The sequence below is a fragment of the Callospermophilus lateralis genome, chromosome 2, assembly GCF_048772815.1.
Source record: "Callospermophilus lateralis isolate mCalLat2 chromosome 2, mCalLat2.hap1, whole genome shotgun sequence".
NCBI classification, from domain to species: domain Eukaryota; kingdom Metazoa; phylum Chordata; class Mammalia; order Rodentia; family Sciuridae; genus Callospermophilus; species Callospermophilus lateralis.
Genome location: NC_135306.1, coordinates 51,331,017 through 51,353,703, shown reverse-complemented (window position 1 = coordinate 51,353,703; position 22,687 = coordinate 51,331,017).

The following is a 22,687-nucleotide window of genomic DNA, read 5'->3' as shown; positions in this document are numbered from 1 at the left end:
CAAAAAAAAACATTTGACAAGGTCTAACACTCATTCATGATTAAAAAAAAAAATTTCCAGGCTGGGAATGTGGCTCAGTGGTAAAGTGTTTACCTAGCATGTGTGAGGCCCTGAGTTCAATGCCAAAAGACAAAACAAAACAAAACAATATAAAAAAAACTTTCAGTAATCTACAAAATGAATTTTCTCAATTTGATAAAGAGAGTCTATGAAAAATCTGCAGATAGCAGCATATTTATTGATGAAAGAGAGTCTGCTTTTCCCTCTAAAACTAGAAGGATTATTATATATTATTCAATTTCACTTAAACAAACTGTACTAAAGAGTAAATTTGTAAAGTTAGAAAGTGGATTAATGTCTGCGGTGTTGGCAATGGAGAGTGACTGAAATGGGCAGACCCAGCAAGCTTTATGAGGTGGTAAAAAGGTTCTAAAACCAAATTGTGACGATGGCTTCACAACTCTGTAAATTTACTAAAAATTATTGGATTATGCCATTTAAATGGGTGAATTTTCTGGAGGCTACATTGTTTTCAACAAAGCTCTTAAAAATTTCATTGTGCAAAGGGTGTGTGTTTTGTGTATGTGTGGGAATGAGCAGAATTTCTGAAGGCTTGAACCCCAACCTTGGCCTGACCTCTAATTAACTATCATTGGTAAAATTACTTTATTGTTCTGAGTCTCAGTTTCTTCATCATACTGAAGGGGCAGCACTGTTTGATTTCAAAGATTTCTTCCCCATTTCGAACTGTCTGTGCATCTGGATACTTTCATGTGAACTGTGGATCATAGATCAGGTAACTGAGGATTAGGTCCCAGACTTCAGAGAATGGTATTCTCTGCTTTAGAGGGTAAGATGTGAGGAGGAGACAACATCTTGGGGATCAATCAGGGCTGAGTCATCTGCTTTAAAGTATGGGTGAGGACTGGGATTGAGATTTGTCCAAGCCCAAACAGCTACTGAAGTAGCCCAGTTGGGACTAGGATCCACTCCTCTGAACCCAATGTCAATGCCTTTTCCAGGGGGAAGTTGGTCTTTCGTTTTTCTTTGACTAGGACTTTTGGGAGGGTCAGTTGGGAAGAAAAGTTGGCAGGAAAGGGCTCTTAGCTATGTGTGGATTATGTCTTCATGCAGAGAGATGCCAGCCTGAGTTGGAGGGGGCGGTGGGTGGGTGGCAGGAGTGCTGCTGTTGTATGTCCAGCATCGACCTCATGGGAATGTAAACACACGCTTCCCTCTTCTAACCACATCGTCCCACTTTTCTCTTTTTTATGGGGTTAAGTCACTCTAAGCATCAGCTTTCAGCAAAACTTCTATTTATTCAACTGATACTTATGCCTACAAAAACCAAACAAAAGAGGAACCATATAAAAGTCCAAGCACAGTAAACTTGTCAACCCATGACCTGACTTCACAGTCCCACCCTGATTTGTTTCTGGCTGTGAGCATGTGGGTCCTGGATCCTTTTTCTTTCCCCTTCCATGGTTTACTGCTTTCTCACTGCTTCTTTCCAAACTGGGAGACCCTCTGTCTGCCACCTTGTGGTTAGAAACACAAGTATTGGTAGCTGAAGTTCCTTGAAACTAGAGAATTCAGAAAGTTTACTTCTGACTCCTAGGCTAATCAGAATCCTAATACTTGTGGTTAACTGTAAGAAACAGGTGTAATGTATTAAGTGCTATCTACGCAGTGGAATGGGAAGTTCTTTATGTGCATTAATGTATTTATTTTTTAAAACATGAGATAGTCAGCTTTTTCACTGCTGTGACTAAAGAATCTGACCAGAACAACAGGAGTGGAGGAAGAGTTTATTTGAGGGCTCCCGGTATCAGAGGTCTTAGTTCACAGAAGGCCATCTCCATTCCTCAGGGCTCGAGGTGAGGCTGAATGTCATGGCAGAGTGTGTGGCAGAAGGACGTAGCTCACATCATGTTGATCAAGAAGCGGAGAGAGAGACTCCACTTGCCAGATACAAAAATATACACCAAAGCCACGCCCCGACTCCCACCTCCTCCAGCCACACCCTGCCACTTTAGTTAATACCCTCAGGGATTAACTCGCTGATTAGGCTAAGGCTATAACCCAATCATTTCTCCTCTGATCCTTCTTGCATTGTCTCACGAGTTTTTGGGGGACACCTCATATCCAAACCATAATAGACTCTACTATCTCTATTTCCTGTTGGGGTGACTGAAGTTCTGTTGAGTGTTAGGGGTCATATTAAAATGGATAGACTGTTTATAGTGCTGAGCTCTTAGAGTAATCGCTGCACTTCTCTGCCTTCTTGTCCATCTCATCCTTATCCAGTGTGCACATCTCTCTGCCCTAATATCATCAATGGACCCTCCACAATGAGTGCAGGGAACTCACTGCACGGAGGGACTCCTTTCCATACTTAAGTTACTTTCTGCAGCTTTTATCAGGTACTTGTCCTGGAAGTTTTATATAAACAAGTTAAAAATCACATGACTGCCTTAAAAAAAAAAAAAAAAAGGCCTCATATCCCTCTTCCACTTGATTCTCCCTCCCGTAAAGCAGCCCCAATTCTTGGGCAGTATCTATGTGACAAAGTTTTGCATCTCCTTTCTACCTTAATTTCTCTTATTTGAACCTGGACCAGGTGTTCACTCCTCCCTCTTAGACTCCATGTAGTGTTAGGACTTGAGGTACAGAGGAGCAACATCATCACCGTTCTCTCTCTAGCTTCCGTATTTTCAATGGTACCTAAATTTTGTTTAGTTCTTAGTGGTTACATTATTTGGTTGCTTTCCATGGGAAACCCATTTTTATCTCTATACAGTTAAATAAAAAATAGGTTTAGAAATCACAACTGTGCATATTATTAGGCCTCTGATACTTGTTAAGTAATCTTCTGTATTTACTTCATCTAATTTCAGATTGATTGATTGCCTCTGTGTCTATTTCTACTTAAGCTTTCTGATGATTTTATTCCTTGACCTCATAATACAAATTTGGACAAGGACTTTTGCTGATCCTATTTAAAAATGCCCTTTCCCTCAGAGAGAGAAAGAAACCACAGATCTTGTTGTAAAAAGGGTGACTGGGCTGGCTGACCTTGCGGAAGGCACTGCATCCTGTGCCCATTCCTCTCCTTACTAATTGCCAGGCTGCATATTTGACAACAGAAGATGCTAAGGAACCCTGCCCAGTCCAAGTTTAGCTTTGATCTTGTTGAGTTGCAAAAATTCTGTGTCAATGGCTAAAATTACCTAGTCAGGCTTCTTCTCACCCTGGTCTAGAGTTTCCATCATTTGTTTATTTGTAGTAGGAAGAGATCATCTTCCAAAGTGGGTCAAAAGCAGATAGATTCAGCTCTACCCCCTGATGAGGCATAATAATTTTCTAAGTCTGCCTGGAAACTCAAATTAGTTCTGGATGCTTTCCTGTCACTTGGGTAGAAGGCTTATGCCCAGCAGTAATATTGATGAAGATATAAATTGTTGCTGTCTATCTAGTTTTTAACCAGCTCTTAAAGTTGTGTTTTAAAGTCCTATAGAGAAAACAAATGGCCACAAAATGCTTTCTAAATTCTGTATTTCTTGAAGCACTCATGCAGTAGGTCCTCTTTGATGCCCTTCAATCATAAGAACATCTCCCCGGCTAGGATCTTGTCTTGTAATTCTACCGAAAAGCAACTTAATCTGTGCTTGCGGTTGTTACACCTTCCTGAGGACCAATGCAGAAAGCAATTCAGTAAGATGAAATTCGAACCTGCCTGGCATGCCTGATTTTTAACACACATCTAAAGCACATATTTAGCTGTCATCAGGAGATCTGACAGTTTATGGGAGAGGTGCTATGTACAAAGGACCAGAAGTGGGCATTCCCGGCACACACCCACTTAGAGCATGCTGTGATCTGAACTTCCCCTTTCCCTGGAGCCAAACACACAGAATGGAAAGGAGTTTCAACCACTGTAATAAAAAACATCCCATTTACAAGTCACCAGAGTAAGCCACAGCCATGGTTTTCTTTAGGAGACACTCTTAAACGAGATATATGCAGGTAGAAACAAGTATATCCAAAAGCAAGTTTGCTCATCAAAAGTGTGTGTGTGTGTGTTTGGTTTTGGCTTAAAGTAGTGCAAGGGATGTTTGGTTCCAGCCATCATCTGAGATCCTGGAATTCCAGTTCCTTAGCCCTGGGATTTCTCACTCATTGGGCTACATCCAAACTCAGTTCCAGACACACTGCCTCTTACAGTCATTGAACTCTTAATAAAGCACCATCTGATCACAAGATGTTACTCTTTATTATCGTAGTTGATCTTCACAAATAATATTTAAAGTAGGCATTATCATTCCCTTTTTAGAGATGAGAAAAATAAAGCACAGAGGATAAGGATCTGCCCTATAAGGTCATAAAACTAGTGGGTGCCTAGAAAATGGTGGGGCTGTCAATGGAGCCCAAGGTCTCCATCCCTACAGCTCATGTCTTAACTACTATGCCTTACTGCTTCCATGAGACCTTCTCAAGTCTGAGCTCTAAACTTACCAAACCTCTCCTATTCAAACTAAATGTTAGGATTATGTACCATGTCATCTAATGCTACCTTCAGCAAAATGCATTCTCAAATTAAAAAAAAAAATCCTAGAATTTTCTCAGAGAAATCAGAGACTCTATCAGAAGAGGGATTTGCACTTGGTTGTCATCTGGTCCAACTGTCCCCACACAGGTACCTGTCCAGCCTTTAGGTAACTCCAGCCCTGGCCCACCATCTGACAGCAACTGCAGGGGAAACACCTTGTGAGAATGGCCCATGTGAGCCCATTTAGGCCAGAAGTATGAGAAAGCAAACTAAATTGTTGTTGTAAGCACTCAGTGTGGGGCAGATTGTTAATCAGCAGTAGACAACCAGAATACTACCTTTAGTGAAAAAGTATTCCAGTTCACTTTACATCATAGTATTTAGTGTGTAATCCAGAAATTTCTCCCACCATTCAATATAAATTTAAAAAAAGAAAAAGGATTTCAATTCCACAGATAACCATTAGCTATTCATTTAAATCTTGTGGCCAAATTTTAAGATTTAAAAAAATCTATCATTCTTTGCTGGTTGTGGTGACACATGCCTATAATCCCAGTGGCTCCGGAGGCTGAGACAGGAGGATCACGAATTGAAAGCCAGACTCAGCAAAAGCGAGGCACTAAGCAACTCAGTGAGACTCTGTCTCTAAATAAAATACAAAGTAGGGTCAGGGATGTGGCTCAGTGGTTGAGTGTCCCTGAGTTCAATTCTCAGCACCAATCTGTCAGTCTTTTACTCTCTTATGTTGTGTATAATGTAACAGAACAGGCTTGTTGAGAGTAGAAGTAGGATGGAGCAGTCAAAATCCAATGTCATTGTGTAGTTATTACATGACATTTATACTTTTGACATGTTTAATGTACCATTGAATATGATTTTCAAATGATTTACTAACACTGTGAAAAGAAAAATTCATTACATGAAGGCAGGCTGTGAACTCTCAGAATTTCAGAATAACCATATGGGTCACCAGTGTACAAACAAAGGAAGTGGAAATATTTTTTATAAATGCTTCCTATGTGCCCAAATATTTCCTATGTTCCAGGACTTTTTTGGAATTATCTCATTTGACCTTCTTTCAAATACTCAAGGGAGCTGCAGTTCCCCCATTTCATAGATAGAACAACTGCCCCAGAGAGGTTGTATTTGGGGGATAACTAGAGGACCCAGGACTTGAACATAAGTCTGATTCCAATGTCTTCTTTACCTGATATCTGAGTACACTTCCTGGGCCCTAATGAATGGCTGAGGCCATGTGACATGTTTAATTATCAAAACTGAGGTGACTCAAGCTGGGCAACACCTTCTAGGAACCTCTTTCCTTTGCCATGGCAACCAGCCATGATCAAGGTGGCTGTCGCTCCCTTACTCTAGATCCTGGGCTGTCAAAGATGGGCTGACTCCCCGGCCATGCTTTCTCTACTCTGGCTCCTGTGGCTCCAAGGTTGAGTGAGGTGAGTGAGGTGCTGTCGTTCCTTGAGGCTCTCTAGGTATTTCCATCTTGTCCCATCCCATAAGTTTTGAATTGGAGGAATAAGGGTCAGAGAAAACCTTTCTGGTTCTCCTTTTATTCATCCCCAAGCCTTTCCTCAGCCAAAGAAGGAATTTTACCTCCTTCCGTGTGATGGGAAAACTCAATGGAGGCGGGGGGGGGGGGGGCGTACCAGGGATTGCACTCAGGGGCACTCGACCACTGAGTCATATCCCCAGCCCCATTCTGTATTTTATTTAGAGACAAGATCTCACTGAGTTGCTTAGCACATCACTTTTGCTGAGGCTGGCTTTGAACTTGTGATCCTCCTGCTTCAGCCTCCTGAGCCCCTAGGATTACAGGTTTGCCTGGCAGGAAAATTTAATTTGATATCATGTCATGCCTCCTACCTATGATGCCCAATGGCTGGTTTTATAGGCCTGTGCTCTAGTCTTAGAGGCCTGGTTTGTATCTTTAATACCAGCTCTTATAAATCAAAAACACTTGGGCTTCTCACTTACCTTCACCAGGAACTTGAGGAACTTTTTCATGAATCAGACAGCTGAGTTATTCCACTGAGGACAATGAGCCTTGTCCTCTACCTGTTGCTTGGCAGGTAGAGAAAAAGAAGTGAAGAATAAAGGCAAAAAATGAACTCTTATTTAACACTGCAACCTCCAACCATCTGTGTACCCACCCAGCCTACTCCCTTCACTGTCATCAGAGCCCTGTTCCAGCCTGGCCTCGCCTCTCATTCTCTTCCCCTATCTGCGATCTCCCTGCGTTACTGCTTCCATCACCTCACATTTAATCATCTTTATGTTTTCCCCATCAAAACACATATACAAACACTCAACTAAGTTCCCTGCCTGATTGTATGTCCATTTTTTCTCTCTCTCCTCCTTGGGTGTTTTTGAAAGAGGAACACAGCACCCATTACTCACTCCTAACCCCTTCCTTTTAGACTTCCAATCCTCTGGGCCTGTGGCAGCTTTATCTCACTTAACCCTTGGCAGCCTTTGCTCCTGTTGACCATTGCTTCTTAAAGCTCCTTCCTCCCCTGGCCCATCCTCTTCAGGCTTTCTGGCCACCTCTGGCCTCCCTAGTGAGCCTCTAAGTTTTTCCCATGTTGTTGTTGCCTGTGTTCTCCTGTGCCTTGCTTTTCTGCCTGCATCTCCCTCAGGTGAACTTATCCACCACCAAGGACTTAGTCTCTCTTTGCCCCAACCACACCTTTTCCATCCTGCATTTTTTTTTTTTTTTTTTTTTTTTTTTGCAGGAGTGAGTGTTGTCTCTTTGACTGTTCACTTCCCGGTGGTAACAACTCTGCTTTTTCCAACAAGTTTAGGGTTCTTCTATCTTACAAGCAGAACATTTCTTTTGGTTTGTTTTTTTGTTCTCCAAGATATGTCAAAAGATAAACTTTGTCACATTTTTAATTTCAGAGTTTATTTGAGCAGACAGGGATTCATGGATAGGGCAGTTTGAAACTAGAGTGGTTCAGGGCTCCTCCAAAGGAGCACAAGAGTGTGGTTTTCATAGGATGAATGTAAAGCAAGGCAAAGAACCATTTGATTGGTTAAAGTGGAGAAGCAGTCTTATTTGGGATCATTCTAGTGGAAAGCCTCTGTTTAGAGGTTAGTGGGCAGTTTCTGACCTATTAATCTTAAGTTTCATCTTCCTAGAATATGAAAATGAGTTGGACTTTGTTTTGTTGATGTGGAAACCTAGGGCACTGGAACTGGCCCAGTCCAATGGGCTCACAATTAATTATTTTAACTGGTCTTATGCATTTCTTTTTTTTTTTTAAAGAGAGAGTGAGAGAGGGAGAGAGAGAGAGAGAGAATTTTAATATTTACTTTTTAGTTATCGGCAGACACAACATCTTTGCTTTGTACGTGGTGCTGAGGATCAAACCCGGGCCGCACACATGCCAGGCGAGCGCGCTACCACTTGAGCTACATCCCCAGCCCATGGTCTTATGCATTTCTTTCAAAATGAATTGCAGTATTTGCCTAGGAGGCAGGAAGGGCAGGGCATTGCCTCAATTAGGTCCTGTTATAGCCAGCATTTGGGTGGTGGCCCTTTTGTGAGGGTAAAGATTCTTCCTAATAGCACCTTGTTCTATCCTCCAAAACTTTGCACAATCAACTCCCTCCTTCCATGTTTGGAACATTCTTTACCTCCCCTCCCCACTTTCTGCTTATCTCTGCTGGAATGTAACTTTCTCTGACCACCTTTTATTACCTTGCAGCACCTCTCCATCCCTCTCCATCCTCCACCTGACTGCCCACATCCCCTTTTCTTAGCAAATATCACCATGTGACATATTTTAAGTGATGTGTGATGTGTCTATTTTCTCCTTTTGGACTGTAAGCTACAGGAGGGCAGGAAATTTTGCTGCTTTTCTTAGCATTATATCTCCAGTGTTTCAGACAAGGCCTGGCAGACTCAATACATATTTGTATGAGAGGATGAATGAATGAATGAGCAATATGTCTTTCCATGAGAAGAGGTAATTCACTGCAATCGATTTAAACTGTCCTACATAAGCCACATCAGAAACCTGGGATTCACCCTAGTCTTGTTCCTCTCCTCAATACTCAATATCACTCAGTATCAATATCACTTTTACCCACTCAGTGTCTCTGAACTTAGTCCCTGTCTCTCTGCTTTCATTCCCAGTTCAGATCCACATATCACTATATTGTAGCCTTGGCTTCATGCTAAATTTCTCCATGTTAGTCCTCACTCTCCAAATGATCCTTCCCACTATAGCCAAAGGGCATTTCCAGCACACAAAGCTGCTGCTGATACTCCCTGGCTCAAAAGACTTCAGTCTTCCTATTCCCCAGGGTTTACCTGATCTCTTTTGCAGACATGGTAGCTCTTGACAACCTGGCTTCTTCTTAAGTCTGTCGCCTCACCTGTGAGAGCTTTCTCCTTGGACTCAGAGCTCCACCCAACCAATCTCCTTCTGTGAGTTCAAGAACCAGGACATGCTAGAAACACAGAGGCTCTTGGATGAGGAGGGGCATTACGAGCTGAAAGTCTTCACAGACTCCAAAACAAACAACACACACACACAGCTCTTGCTTCCTCCCACCCCAACCCCCTTCTGTGTTCACACAGGGCTCTGTTTCCCTTTGCCAATTATGTAATTATAGCACTTCATTGTAATTGTCTGGCTATTAATCTCATCCATCAGACAGTGAGCTCCTGAGGACAAGCTCTTTTCATGTATTGTTTGTTTGCTCAGGGTCTCAAAGGGAAACTAGTACAGGGTGGGCACAGCGGAAATGTGGGTTGAAAAGATGATGGGTAAATGTAATTTAAACAACACATTAATTTCATTCACATAAACAGAAAGAAAATTCAATTATCTTTTTAAAATGGGAAAAAACAAGTTATTTAAAAATAACCCCTCTAATTAATAAGACAACTTTCATGTTTGACTTATAACTTTCTCCAGGGTATGCAGTATTATTGAGTGTTATTTTGAAACTGTGTACCTATATTCCTTTAAAAGTGAATGATTTTAGTATAGAGAAAAATACAACTTGAAAGAAATCATCCACATAATGTTCCAGCTTTTAATTTAGGTGCTATGAAAACAAACATGTTTAGTGTGTTCCTGCAGCAGGTGTGGGGCGAGTGGGGCAGCCATTTCTCTGGGCCACCTCCCCAGCATCCCTCCTTCCTGCCCTGGGGTTGACAGCACTTAGAAACGGAAGTGGTTGTACAGTCTCCAAGGTCTATTTAATCTTTGGCCTAGTTACTGAATTTGCCAAAAAGGAGGCCAATTAGTTCCAGGTGTGATGCTGGGGTCTCTGATGTGGAACTTCCCCATTGGGAAGTTGGCTCACACCTGCCTCCAAATGGCTCCAACATTATTACCCAGCCTTTTCTCTTGCCTATGAGCTGGGAAGGAAACTCTGTTCACTTGTTTTATTTCAAAGTCAGTGTCCCATATCTCCTTGAGAATCAAGAATGCATTTGGTAATGTTCCTTCCACAACGTGAGAATTCAGTGCTATTTAGGTCACACAAATTATAAGTTAAGAAATGGCCCTCTGAAAGATTAGATCGCAAAGCTTACTTTTATTGGAAAAAAAAAAAAAGCATTTCCCCCTTTTGACAAGTTCAAAAAGACATCTGTGTTGATGAAGCTGGTCTTGCCCCTCATTCATGATGTGGTTCTTTTTGCCCAAATGGGTGATTTGTCTCCAGGGAGACTGATGTAACAGTTTCTCTCTGTATGAAGGAGCATAAAGAAAAAAACGTGCTGAATTTCACGTATTGTAAAAATCCCTACTTAATGCTTTCCAGTGTAGAATGCTCATCTTATACACCCTTGAAATGTTCCCAATTATAGTGTTCTTTTTTCCAGCCCTTGGGAAAACCAATTTTACTATTAGTTATACACACTTGTGGATCCATGTTTTCATTCTCAACCAAGAATCATGGCAAATTCTCAGCAGCTGATGTATATATGGGGAACTAACATTGTTCATTCTTTAAAAAGCTCCCTGTAGTATCGGATGTAATACGAAATTCATGGGGGCAAGAAGGCAGCCCCAACTCCCTAAATGCCTGTGGCTCACTTCGTTCATCCCCCAACTCCTGCCAGGCCCTCAGTCCCTGTGGTTTAAACAGAGGCCTGTAACCTCAGGCTTGAACTTTGGGGAGATTGTCCCCACCCAGATATAAAGAACATCTATGAGGAGAACATGAGGATTTGATTAGAAAATGTGTTCAGGAGGTTGGACGGCTATGTACCAAGAAATGTACTCTCATTCTTATGTAGTGTATAAAACCAGTGAAAAATTTGGGGTTGATTGAGAAATATTGGAATTCTATAGCCTAGGATGTGATGAACTCTTTTCAAATGGAAACAGAAAGTGCCTTAATTGTAGTACAAATATCTAACTTAAAAATCAAACACAGCTAAAAGCAGAATCAGGTAGGTGTGTATTTTCTGCTCCATAGAGATCACAATGCCAGGTGCCAATCTTATAAATGAACTCCAAAGACCAAATCCTTATTGGAGCTCTAGTAAAAACAATATTTTCATAGTACCAACAAGGAACAATACGACTATTAAGCCACATTCTTATATTCTGTCCAGTATATTTACTTTGGACATAAAATTTTCTAAAAAACCCTCAAGATCATCGTATGAAATGTGCTTCTAATACAGTAACTCCCAATCTTTAAAAAGGAAAATAACATAGAACATAAAACAGTATGGCAATGTTTGTAGAGAAAAGAGCCCCTTTTAGAGTAGTGCTTACCTTAGTCCTTTCCTGCTGCTGTAACAAAACACTATAGACTGGGTAATTTATAAATAATAGAAATTTATTGTTTGTGGGAAGCCACTCCTGAGCTATTTAGCGTCTTCACTCAGCCTTGAGCCAAGGAGATTTTGGTCTGGCATTGCACACTATTTTGTGGCCCCTCCCACTTAATGGATTATACAATGAGTGTGACTTCAAGTCCCTCTGCTAGGAAGCTGCTCTGTTAGCTCTGGAATTGGGCGTGACCCATTGGTCCTGGACAGACCACCTCCTACCTAATTTGGCAAAAGAACATTCTATGGAATACCTTTGAATTTCCCCCATATAAATAAAGCAAGTGGGGGCTCTTGCTCTCTCTTTCTGATGTGGAAGTGGACCCCTAAGGTCAACGAGCCCTCCGGCCCTCACTTTCTAAATTACTTTGGATGTTGTGTGGTTTTTCTGCCACCTTCTTTTCTTAGCTTTATTTCGCAGCCAGCCCAAATCACACAGAGGAAACTCAAATTCCATCGCCTGTGCAGGACGTGGGTGAGAATTGCTCAAAGTTTTAGAAGCTGGGATAAAGATCTGGTGTTTGAAGAGGACGAACCCAGTGTCCTCACAGATGGGACAACATAGCAAAACAGGTTCCCTAAAAATACTTTATAGAGGTACTAACTCCATTCATGTGGGTGGGTCCCTGATGGCCAAATTACCTCTAAAGGCCCCACTTCTTAATATTCTCATTAGGAATTAAGTTGCAACATGATTTTAGAGGGACACAAATATTCTCACATTAGAGCAGTGAGAAAAAAATTAGATAGCCAATGCTGGTGATAATTTACTAAATAAAATAGATTCACTCAAACGTCAAGATAAAACTGATTTAGGAAAGTTAGAATTTGGTGCTTTGTAAACTTCTTTAGGTGAACACTGGTCCTAAGTGATAGAATAAGATTCTTTTGCCTAAAAGTTACTGAGAGATTAAAGGCAGATGACACATTGAAGTATCATTTAGATTTTTGATGTGTCTCTGAATCCATGAAAAATTCTGGGAAGAAAACGAGCAGAAACGACAAGGAGGCAGTTGTCATGCAATAGTTCTTTGAAAGACATTCAGAACTTTGCCTCAAGTGAGTTTTGGTCCACAATTGGGCCACTGACCATTTGATACTGATGTTGAGATGAAACTTAAAATCATTGATAAGATACATTTCAACAGTCCCCCCATCAGTTCAATTAGTTGGTGTTAGAGATTGTGGAAACTTGACCTTCTGCTTATGAGTATCTGGGAAAACAGTGAGATCCATATCATGGAAGTTTGCCATGTTTATATCATAACTATATACATTATGTAGAGCACATGCATCCGATTCTCTGGAATGAAGTGGAATATAAAAATATTGCTTAATACAATACTAAGGCATAATTGAGCAATGATTTTTGTTTCAAACACGTAAAATCAATTTTAGGAAAATATTCCTCTCTGATAACACTTGTAGATCTGTACTTGTTTTTAGACTTTGTTTACCTGTGAGTTTGTTTTACAAAGTTTCCTATTTTAGTTGAATTAACAATAAGAACAACACTACTTGTTGGGGGAAATGTGATATACTTGAGTGATTTCCTGTAGGAATACAGAAAATGTCCCAAGTATTTAAGTCGAAAGATGTTTCATCTGGGGCATAAGCTCTCCATGGACCATTCTGGATACTCATTCTATTTGAGCAGATGTTCTCTTCATTTTATGTGGCCCTATGATTCATGCTCCAGTAGAAAGCAAAGGTGTTTTCAAAATTTTATGCACATCTATGACTCATTCTTATACATCATGCACATGTACCTTTAATTCTCAGGAAAAAACAGGAAATTATTTGATTCATCTTGCCTTAATATACTCTTGTTGGTCCAGACAGATTTTTCTCAAGCTAAGTTGAGAACTATAATTAACTTTTAAACCCATACCTCTTTATTAACACGTTTTCTTTTGCTGTGCTATTGTTACTTTTTTTCTTTTTGCCTTCTCTTTGAATGAGAGTCTGACTGTAGTGTCCCACTAGCCATAAATCCTCTTGCTGGCCTGCTTCAACGTCCAACTCACTCCCTTCTCCAATATTTCAGACCCTTCCTCAGCACTCTCTTGGTCTGCAGAGCACTTGGCGTGTTGGAGAGGAAGATGAAATGTGTTTCCCTTTGTGTTGGAGGTAAACTGAGAACAATCTTCCAGTAAATCACTCACTCTCAACCTCTTCATTGTCAACTATTAGCATCTCCTTTCCAAAAACTGAAATAATATCCCATAACCTGGCAGGTACACTATCTTCTAGGTTGAACTCAGAGTTTTTTTTTTTAATTCAATTTAAGTATGATAAAACAATGATTTTGAGTTGTTAAGCAATGGATTTCTCCTTACCTTCTTCTTCCCTTTGCCTCCCTTTAGATTTCTTTTCCCCCATTTGTTTGGTTCCATTCAGCAAGAAGATAACCTCAGTGCAGGGATGTAACAGGACTTAAAACTTCCCTAGATCTGTATCCCCAAAACCTCAGCACATCAACAAGATTATGCTAGGTGCCTCCAATGGGACCTTGAAAGAGAAGGAATGTCATTCAAGAGCATCATTCACTGATATCTCCCTCAAGAAGCAGAGTGAATTCTTCCCTTTCTAGTCCCTAGTCTGGGAAATATCTCCAAAAATGGGAATGAAAATGGAGACAGAGAGGTGCCAACTCTTGTTGGCCTGTGATGTTACATGTTTCTATACAGCGTGCTGGGGATTCTCCGGAGACTGACTGTAGCCTGGCTTCTTGTCCATGGAGTAAAGTACAAGGAAGCGGGTAAGACTACAGGGAAGAAATTGCTCTCTGCTACATTTAGGTAGATGATGCCAGTCAGCCTCACTGAGATCTTTGTACCTCAAATGAGAAGTAGAAAAAGAGAATAAATCTCTAGGGGCCATGATGTTATCAGATGAAGTCTATGGTCTTGGTCCATTTGTGCTGCTATAACAAAATTCCATAGACTAGGTAATTTATAATATATGGAAATTTATTTCCTACAATTCTGTAAGTTGGAAAGCCTAAGATCAAGGTGCTGGGATTTAGTTTCTGGTATAGGTTCTGCTTCCCAAATGGTACCTTGTTGCTGTTTCCTCAAATAATGAAAAGTGGAAGAAACAAAAAGGGCGAATGCTGTGTGAAGCCGCTTGTAAAAAGCCTTCATCTCATTCAAAGGGGCTCTGCCCTCATGACTTACTCACCTCCTAAAGGCCTCCCCGACAATACTACTACGTTGGTGGTTATGTTTCAAGATATGAATTCTGGGAGACACGCAGTCCGTAACAGCTGTGACAGGAAAACCAAAACAGAGAGACAAGCTGAGGATCCAATGTTCCCATCCCCATCCAATAAAAATAACTTCCCTTTTTGGATGGCACATGTTCCTGAAAATCATGGAGACCTGAGGGAGGCATTAAACTTTATTAAACAAAAATGTTAATGTTTTTTAAAGAATTCCTGGGTAGTAAATGAGATGTATACTCACTCATATTTGGCACTGCATTGCAATATTATAATGGTGACTTAATTTCATTAGTAAAAGTGATAAATGCTTATAATGACAATAATAATGAAAGAAGCAATAAATCATGCCAAATGCCATCACTAATAGGTGACCTATTGCTTTAATTTGGAGCTGGAATGTCTCCCAAAGGCCTATATATTAAATTCTTGATTCTTGGCTTGGTACTATTTGGAGGTAATGGAACCTATTGGAAGTGGGGCTTAGTAGAAAGAAGTTTGGTCATTTGGGGCATGCCCTTGGGGTGAATATGGAGACCCCCTTCCATATGGATCTTTGCTTCCTAAGGGCCATGTGGTGAACAGCCCTTTTCTGCCACGTGCTCCTGTCATGATGTATTATACATACACAGGCCCAGAGCAATAGGGCCAAGCAACCATGAGCTGATAACTCTGAGACCATGAGCCAAAATAAACCTTTTATATCTTTTTAGTTTTATTATCTCAAATATGTTGTCACATTGATGGAAAGCTAACTAGCACACCAAAATAATGAAGGGGAATAATTTCATTAAAATGGAATCAACCATATGTGGTATAGTAAAGTAAAAGGCATTACACTTAATTTTCCTTGAATTTAGTATTAAATATAGAAAAAACACTATAACAAAATTAGAGGAAAAAGCTAAAAGAATTAGGTGTACTTCTCATAATTGTTTCTTTGCCACAGAAGATACCAGTTCACACAAGATTCCTTGAAAGTTAAAGGATAAAAACATTAAGAGGTTGAAGTCATTACATTTTGTTTATAACAACATTTTTGACTTTATAAAGTATAAATTGATTCCCTACAGAAAAGATGAGATTAATATTTTTGTACTTCCTCCCACTCCACTTTCCCCAAATCCCATATTTAGTTAAAGTCCCATCTCAATGACTGTAGGCTTAATCATGTTTCCTACTTTGGCCAATGAACCGTGATTGGACATGATGTTTGCCTCTTCTAAGCAAAAGTATTTAATGTAAATGTATGCTTTGGCTTAGAACCAACTGGTTTGGCCTTCCACAATGAAAATAGTATGTTCTAAAGTGGGGCTATTCTTTCAGTCTGGCTTAACCAAGGAGAAAATATGTGGGGATGAACCCAACAAACCACAGCTGATTTCCTATTTAATATGTGCAAGCTAACAATATTTATTGTTGTAATCCACTAGGATATTGATTTTTATTATAGCATCAAAAGCAGCAACAGTTTTAAAATTCATATATTTATATTTTGTCCTATAAATATGATTTCTTCAGTTATTTAGATTTAGTTTTATATTTAAATATATTTATGGTTTAGTATCAATATTTTACTATGGTATTTCCATTTCTGAATAATTTATTTTGATTCATCTCTTGATTAGCTAAATTTCAATGTCAAGTAGGTTTGTCCAGAAAGGTTCATAATTGTTTGCTATGTTTTAATAATTTTTTCAATTTTGTGAATACATCTTGTGGCCTATCTCTACTTGAATACCAACTTATCTGGGTATAGTATTCTTAAATTTTAATTCCTTTATTTTAAAGTGTTGACAAGAAAATTTAAAGAAATAGAAAAATTAGGTAAATGATGCTATAGAAAACTTCAAAGGACAGGCTGATGTATTTTTTCCTTATAAGCAAATTTTTTTCTTTTGACTACATTTCTAATATATTCTTTGCTTATTTGTTTGTTTGAAGCCCAATAAAGAAGACAGGATATATATAGAGAGAGATCTGTGCAGATTATTATATATCAATTTTTTTTGGTCTTTTTTATTTTGAATCTTCTATTTCATGGAATTTTTTAAATCATTGCTCTGAATATCTGTTTCTGTTTCACTGATTCTCTGATGAAAGAATACTAAATTGTCCATATAGTGACTCATTTATTTATTTTAATTTTTAAAAATTGTGGTAAAATAAGCATAGCAAAATTTAACATTTCATCCATTTTTAAGTGTGCAGGAGTTCAATGCATTCACATTATTTTCCAACCACATACACTATCCATCTTCAGAACTTTTTTATTATCTTACAAAACTGAAACTTTCTAACTCTTAAATAATTCCCTGTTCAGCTCTCCACCCACTCCACGGCAACCACCATTCAACTTTCTGTCTATGAATTTGATTATTCTAGGTGACGCATGTAGGTAGAATCATACAGAACTTCTCATTGTTGCTGGCTTTCCCCCCCGCAATATGACATTTTCAGAGTTTATCCGTGTTATAATATGTGTCAGAATGTTCTTCCTCTTTAAAACCAAATAATAATATTCAACTATGTGTGTATACCATCTTTTGTTTGTTTGTTCTTGTTCAATCAGTATTTAGGTTGCTACTACATTTTGGCTATTGTGTATAATGCTGCTATGAACATGTATACACAAATTTCCCACTTTCAATTCTTTGGAATATTTATCAACAAGTTGAATTGCTGGATAATATGGCAATTCTATATTTAATTTTTTAAGGAACTGCCATGCCATTTTCTTTTTTAAAAAACATTTTTATAATTTAATTTTATTTCTGTATTAATTTTTTTATGTATTGCTGAGGATGGTACCTAGTGCTTTACACATGCTCTACCACTGAGCCCCAGCCCCATCCCCTGCCATGTCATTTTCTACGACAGAAGCACCATTTTACATTATGTAAAATATAATATATAATTGTATTTGTGTAATCTCAGCAGTAAACAAAGATGTCACTTTTTCCACATCCTTACTACCCTTGTTTCCTGTTTTTTGAAAGTAATAGCTATTCTAATGTGTCAGGTGATATATTTCTTGATCTAACTCATCCACATGAATTATTTTTATCTATTTTCTCTCTCTCTCTCTCTCTCTCTCTCTCTATATATATATATATATATATATATATATATATATATATAATATACATATACATATATGTATATGTATATACACACACACACCATCTCTTCTCTATTTGCTATTATCACTTTCTCATTCTCATCTATATTCACTATAATAAATTCTAGTAATTCTTTTTGTTCTTTGTTATTAATTACTTATTGATATGATCTTGTTTTGGTAATCAGTTTCCCTAGCTTGGCAGTGTGCATTTTCAACTCTGTAGTTTTATTATCTTCATTCACAGAATTCAGATATTTTAAAAAATGTTGTATTTCAAAGCTTTCCAAGGAGTATCTTTCTGTTTCTTAGGACAGATTTTCTTTGAGACTAGGTTCATCATCTGTCTTTGCCTGCTAAATATTGTTGCTTCTTTTCTTATTTTGTGTCTGTTTGCGTAGTTTGTTTATATTTTAATGCATGATATAGGAAGCACTCACCAGTCTTCTCTTTAAGAGACTACAAGTGCACACTCTGTGATGCACGTCCTTCTTTTTCTAAATCTACCTTTTTTCCTCTCTCAGCTAAAGTTTGAGGTATAAATTTATATTTCTAGACTCCTTTTTTTGAAACCTGAAGGCATTGGGAAGAGAGGAAATATTATTTGGAATTGGATGCAGTCTTTGTTAGAGCATATAAATTGTTTTAACAGTCCATAAATGCACTATGAAAGGTCCCAGTTCTGCTGAAGCACACCCCATTCCTATTGCTTTGGGCTATTCAATCAGCCCAGAGCCCAAGCAGCATTTTCCTACCTCAGCCTTGGATTCTTCAGGCAGATAGGACTTTCTATGCTGTATAGGACTTTCGATCCTATAAGACTTTTCCTTGGCTTCTTCCTGAGTGGCCCACTCTCTCCCACAGGCTGCCCTTGTTCAAACTGGGAAATATTTCTAATAAATACAGAATTTTGGCTCTACTTCCTTCTTCCCCTTTGTCTTTCCCCTCCTCCTCCTCCTCTCCTCCTCCTTCTCCTCTTCTCCTCCTTTTCCCTCTCCTCCTTCTTCCTCCTCTTCTTCCTCCTTCTCCTTCTTCTTCCTCCTTTTCATCCTCCTCCTCCTCCATTTCTGGAAGGTGGGGTGGAAAGCAAGCCATAAAGCAATATTTTGTTGTTTTTCTTTCACTAATGAACATTTAGGTCATAAGGTTTAATCCCTTTTCATTTGTGGGGAGATGGTTTTGGTTGTCTGCTTCTTCTTCTTTTTTTAATGCAGAAAGAGGAGATTTGTTATCAGAATTTATTCTGTCTTTACTGGATATTAAATTTCCAGTCTCAGGGCCAGAGAAAGCCTCACCTTCCCTCTAAGGAAAAGCAAATTTGTGGCTCTTCAGCATGGAGGGGATGTTTGTTAGAAATTGCAACAGCTACATTGACCTTATATTTTCAGTTACCCAGAATTTCAAGGAAAATTGCATTTTCTCCAGCAATAGATGACAAGAGGGGCCTATGTTGTCATTACAGTGCTGAATTCTCAGGCTTGCTGTGCATTTTGAGAGGATCCTTTCCCTTTCCTGATATCTGTCCATCTATTTAGGAGTTATATTGGAGTGAAGTAGGGTCAGGAGGAAATTTGGCCTAAGAAGATGGAGTAGTTGGGGCAATTATTTAGCTGATTGGTGTGTTGGGGCAGCTGCTCCCAAGATGTTGGGTGTTTTTGTTAGCTTTTGTGTTGCTGTGACTGAAAGACCTGAGGAGAACAATTTAGAGGAGAAAAAGTTTATTTGGCGCTTCAGAAGTCTCAGTTCATAGATGACTGACCAACTCCACTGCTGCAGGCCCAAGGTGAGGCAGCACATTATGGGGGAAGAGTGCAGAGGGGGAAAACCACTCAGCTCATGGTAGGGTCAGGAAGCAGAGATAGAGAGGGAGGAAGGGGCCTCAGGAAGAACAAGCCTCTGGGGCATGCTCTAGGGATCTACCTCCTCCAGGGATGCCTCACCTGCCTACAGTTACCACCCAGTTAACCATCTCAGTGGATTAATCCATGGAACAGGTAACACCTCTCATCATCGAATTATTTCCATCTTTGAAAATTCTTAAATTGTTTTACATATAAGTTTTTTTTAAAAAAATATTTTTTAGTTTTCAATGGACCTTTATTTTATTTATTTATATACGGTGCTGAGGATTGAACCCAGTACCTCATACATGCTAGGCAAGCACTCTACCACTGAGCCACAACCCCAGCCCCACACATGAGTTTTGAGGGACATCCCATAAATAAATCATAACACCAGGCAAAAAGAAATAGTTTGCAGAAGGTAAGGAGGTGGGCTCTGGTTTGTGAGGGGGTGGGGCTAAACTAGATTCTCTGCTGGCCTGCCTTCTGTTTTGCTACCCACCTGCCTTCTCATCCTGTCACATCTGCCTTGCTGCTTTTACCTCACCATTTCTCTGCTTTTTTAGATCTGCCCCAATCTGTGGTCAACTCCGTCCATAATTTTGACAAGGTAAAAGACAATGCAGAAATTGATTTTTAAAAATATTATTGCATCATTTCATCTGTATGTCAGTATATATCCACTTTTGTCAATTATTTTAATCACCTGACAGGCCTTATTTTAGTCTCTGAAATAATTGATGATAATCTGATCTGGACAACTTGTAAACATCAAGATAAGGAATTACTTTGTACTTGGATTTGTGTTCCAACAGAAGAGTTTGTCCATATGCAACTAAAATGCCACAAATGCCAAAGGCATCAAAATTTCCACATTGATCCAGAAGTAATATTTAAAATCTTTTCTGGTATGTGAAAAAAAAATCTTGTATCCAAGTGATTGACCCGATATCTAATACATCTGCATTGTTGATGTCTTTTGGCACCATAAATAACAAAACTTTGCGTATGTTGGAAAAGGTCCAGAGTCTTCGAAATTCACAGATGACCATGGGAAAGAGAAATCCCAGGTCACACATGGCTTGCCTTGCCGACCCTCACTGGTGCTGGGCCCATTGGTGCCCATGGGATCTGGCTTCCCAGGGTCACCCATCAGAGTTCCCCTTCATCACAGCTTGAGACCCTCCCAGGATGACCTATGTGACTACACAGGTGATATTGAGTTTATCTTCCCCTTGAACATTGATTCTTCCAAGAACTCAGGTTTCAGTGACATTCTTGCCTCTCTTCAATGGGGATTGATGGATCTCTGGTTGATGCTGAGAGTCAGGAAGAAGAAGGGACTTGGGGCATTTTGCCACTCTCCTCCCTGGGAGCTGGCTGAGAAATCTCTCAGGGAGATCTGGTGGTGTCATCAAGTTTTCTTGGACTAGTCTTTTCCTAAAAATGGAGTTTTGTGTCAGGAAGTTATGATCAACAGTTTCATGACCTTGAGTTTATTGTTCCTGAAAAAAAAATTTCATACTTTCTTGGTGTCATTAGTAAGTGATAGCTCACCCCACCAGTTAATATTTCTGAAGAAATACATTTTATTTAAGGAGATAGAGGTAGTATGAGGACAGGCCTGAAGCCTGGAGCAATTCTCTTCATAATTTTAATAATAATAATAATAATAATAATAATAATAATAATAATAATAATAAAATAATCCAAGAGTAAGGTTGTGTGAGGATTAAGTTTAAATAATAACACAAAACATATAGCATAGCTCCTGCCACAATAGTGTGTGTTCAATAATAAAAATAACAGGGATTCTTGGAAACTCACCATAATAGACACATGTGTCTGTATACAGTTATTGGTTATTTTAACTACTTAGTGAGTTAACCAATGTGAAATATGTGGGGGAGACTTCCTGAACCTACTACATAGGCTTTATTCCATAATTCATAGGAAAGAAATATTATATGTGGTAACATATGTTACTATGTAAGACTTAATTATGTACTCATGTTGAATAAAATATAGATACATGAAAACAAGCTGCATTTACTTATCATTTAAAATATTATAGCTGATTTATGGAGCTCAAACATGTACAGGGGTACCTTAAGGCTCTTCTCTATGCTCATGGACCTTGTAATTAAAAACCAAAATCTGACTCCAAGTGTGCCGGAGTCAATGCCAGGGCTCTGCTTCTCTAACTAAGCACACTGCTTCTTTTGCTAGCTATTGATTTGCTGGGCTGTGCTTCAGGCTGCCACTTAAAAACTCTTCAACCCTTTAAGGAGCTTTGATGTTGACTCTGACCCTGTGTTTGTTTCCTTTATCTTATTTTCTCCTCTTAGCCGCTCTACAAGGTGACTATCACTATCATACTTTAGAGTTGGGGAAACAGAGGTTCAGGGAGATTCAGTCACAGAGCTTTTTAGTGGCTGATTCCAACATGGTCCTTCAGGCTCTTTCCTCTTTGCCTCATCCATGCTCACCCAACTACCACCCACCCACCAACTTGGAATCTCTTCCCTGTGCAGGCATGACAGCCAAGCAGGGTGAGGCCACCCCACCAGCTCCAGCCTCCTGGTCGTACGTGTTCTGAAGTTTAATTTAAGAGGAAGAGGACCAACCAGTGAGTCAGTGGTGTGGCTCTCCAGGGAAGTCTGCTTTTGACCCTCTGCTCCAGCCCAGCCCTACTAAGATCATTAGGCCTGACAGCCTCACAGCTGGAGATGTGGCCAGCCTGCCAGTGGCCTGATTGATGATATTTGTTACGGTCCTAACACTGGGTGTTATTGTTTTAGCACTTCATCTGTTTCCCTTTAGATGGCTGGTGGTGGAGATTTTCATCTTTGTCTTTTGATTAACCTCAAATAAAGAGGAAGCTAGTGAGCACCAAACATGTTTGGAAGGATTTCAACCCCAATTAAGTGCATACTGTAGCATGATTTGATTTGTGGGAGATGAAAAATAAGGAATTCAGAATAAATCACATCTAACATGAAACCAGGGACTAAATTTAGGTGCTTAACAACATGGAATGTATGGTTTCCTAGCCTTTAGTTTTAGGCTGCTTGTGTTAGTTGACTCTCCAGATGTTCATTGATATCCCCTAACTTTTTCGCCTTGAACAATA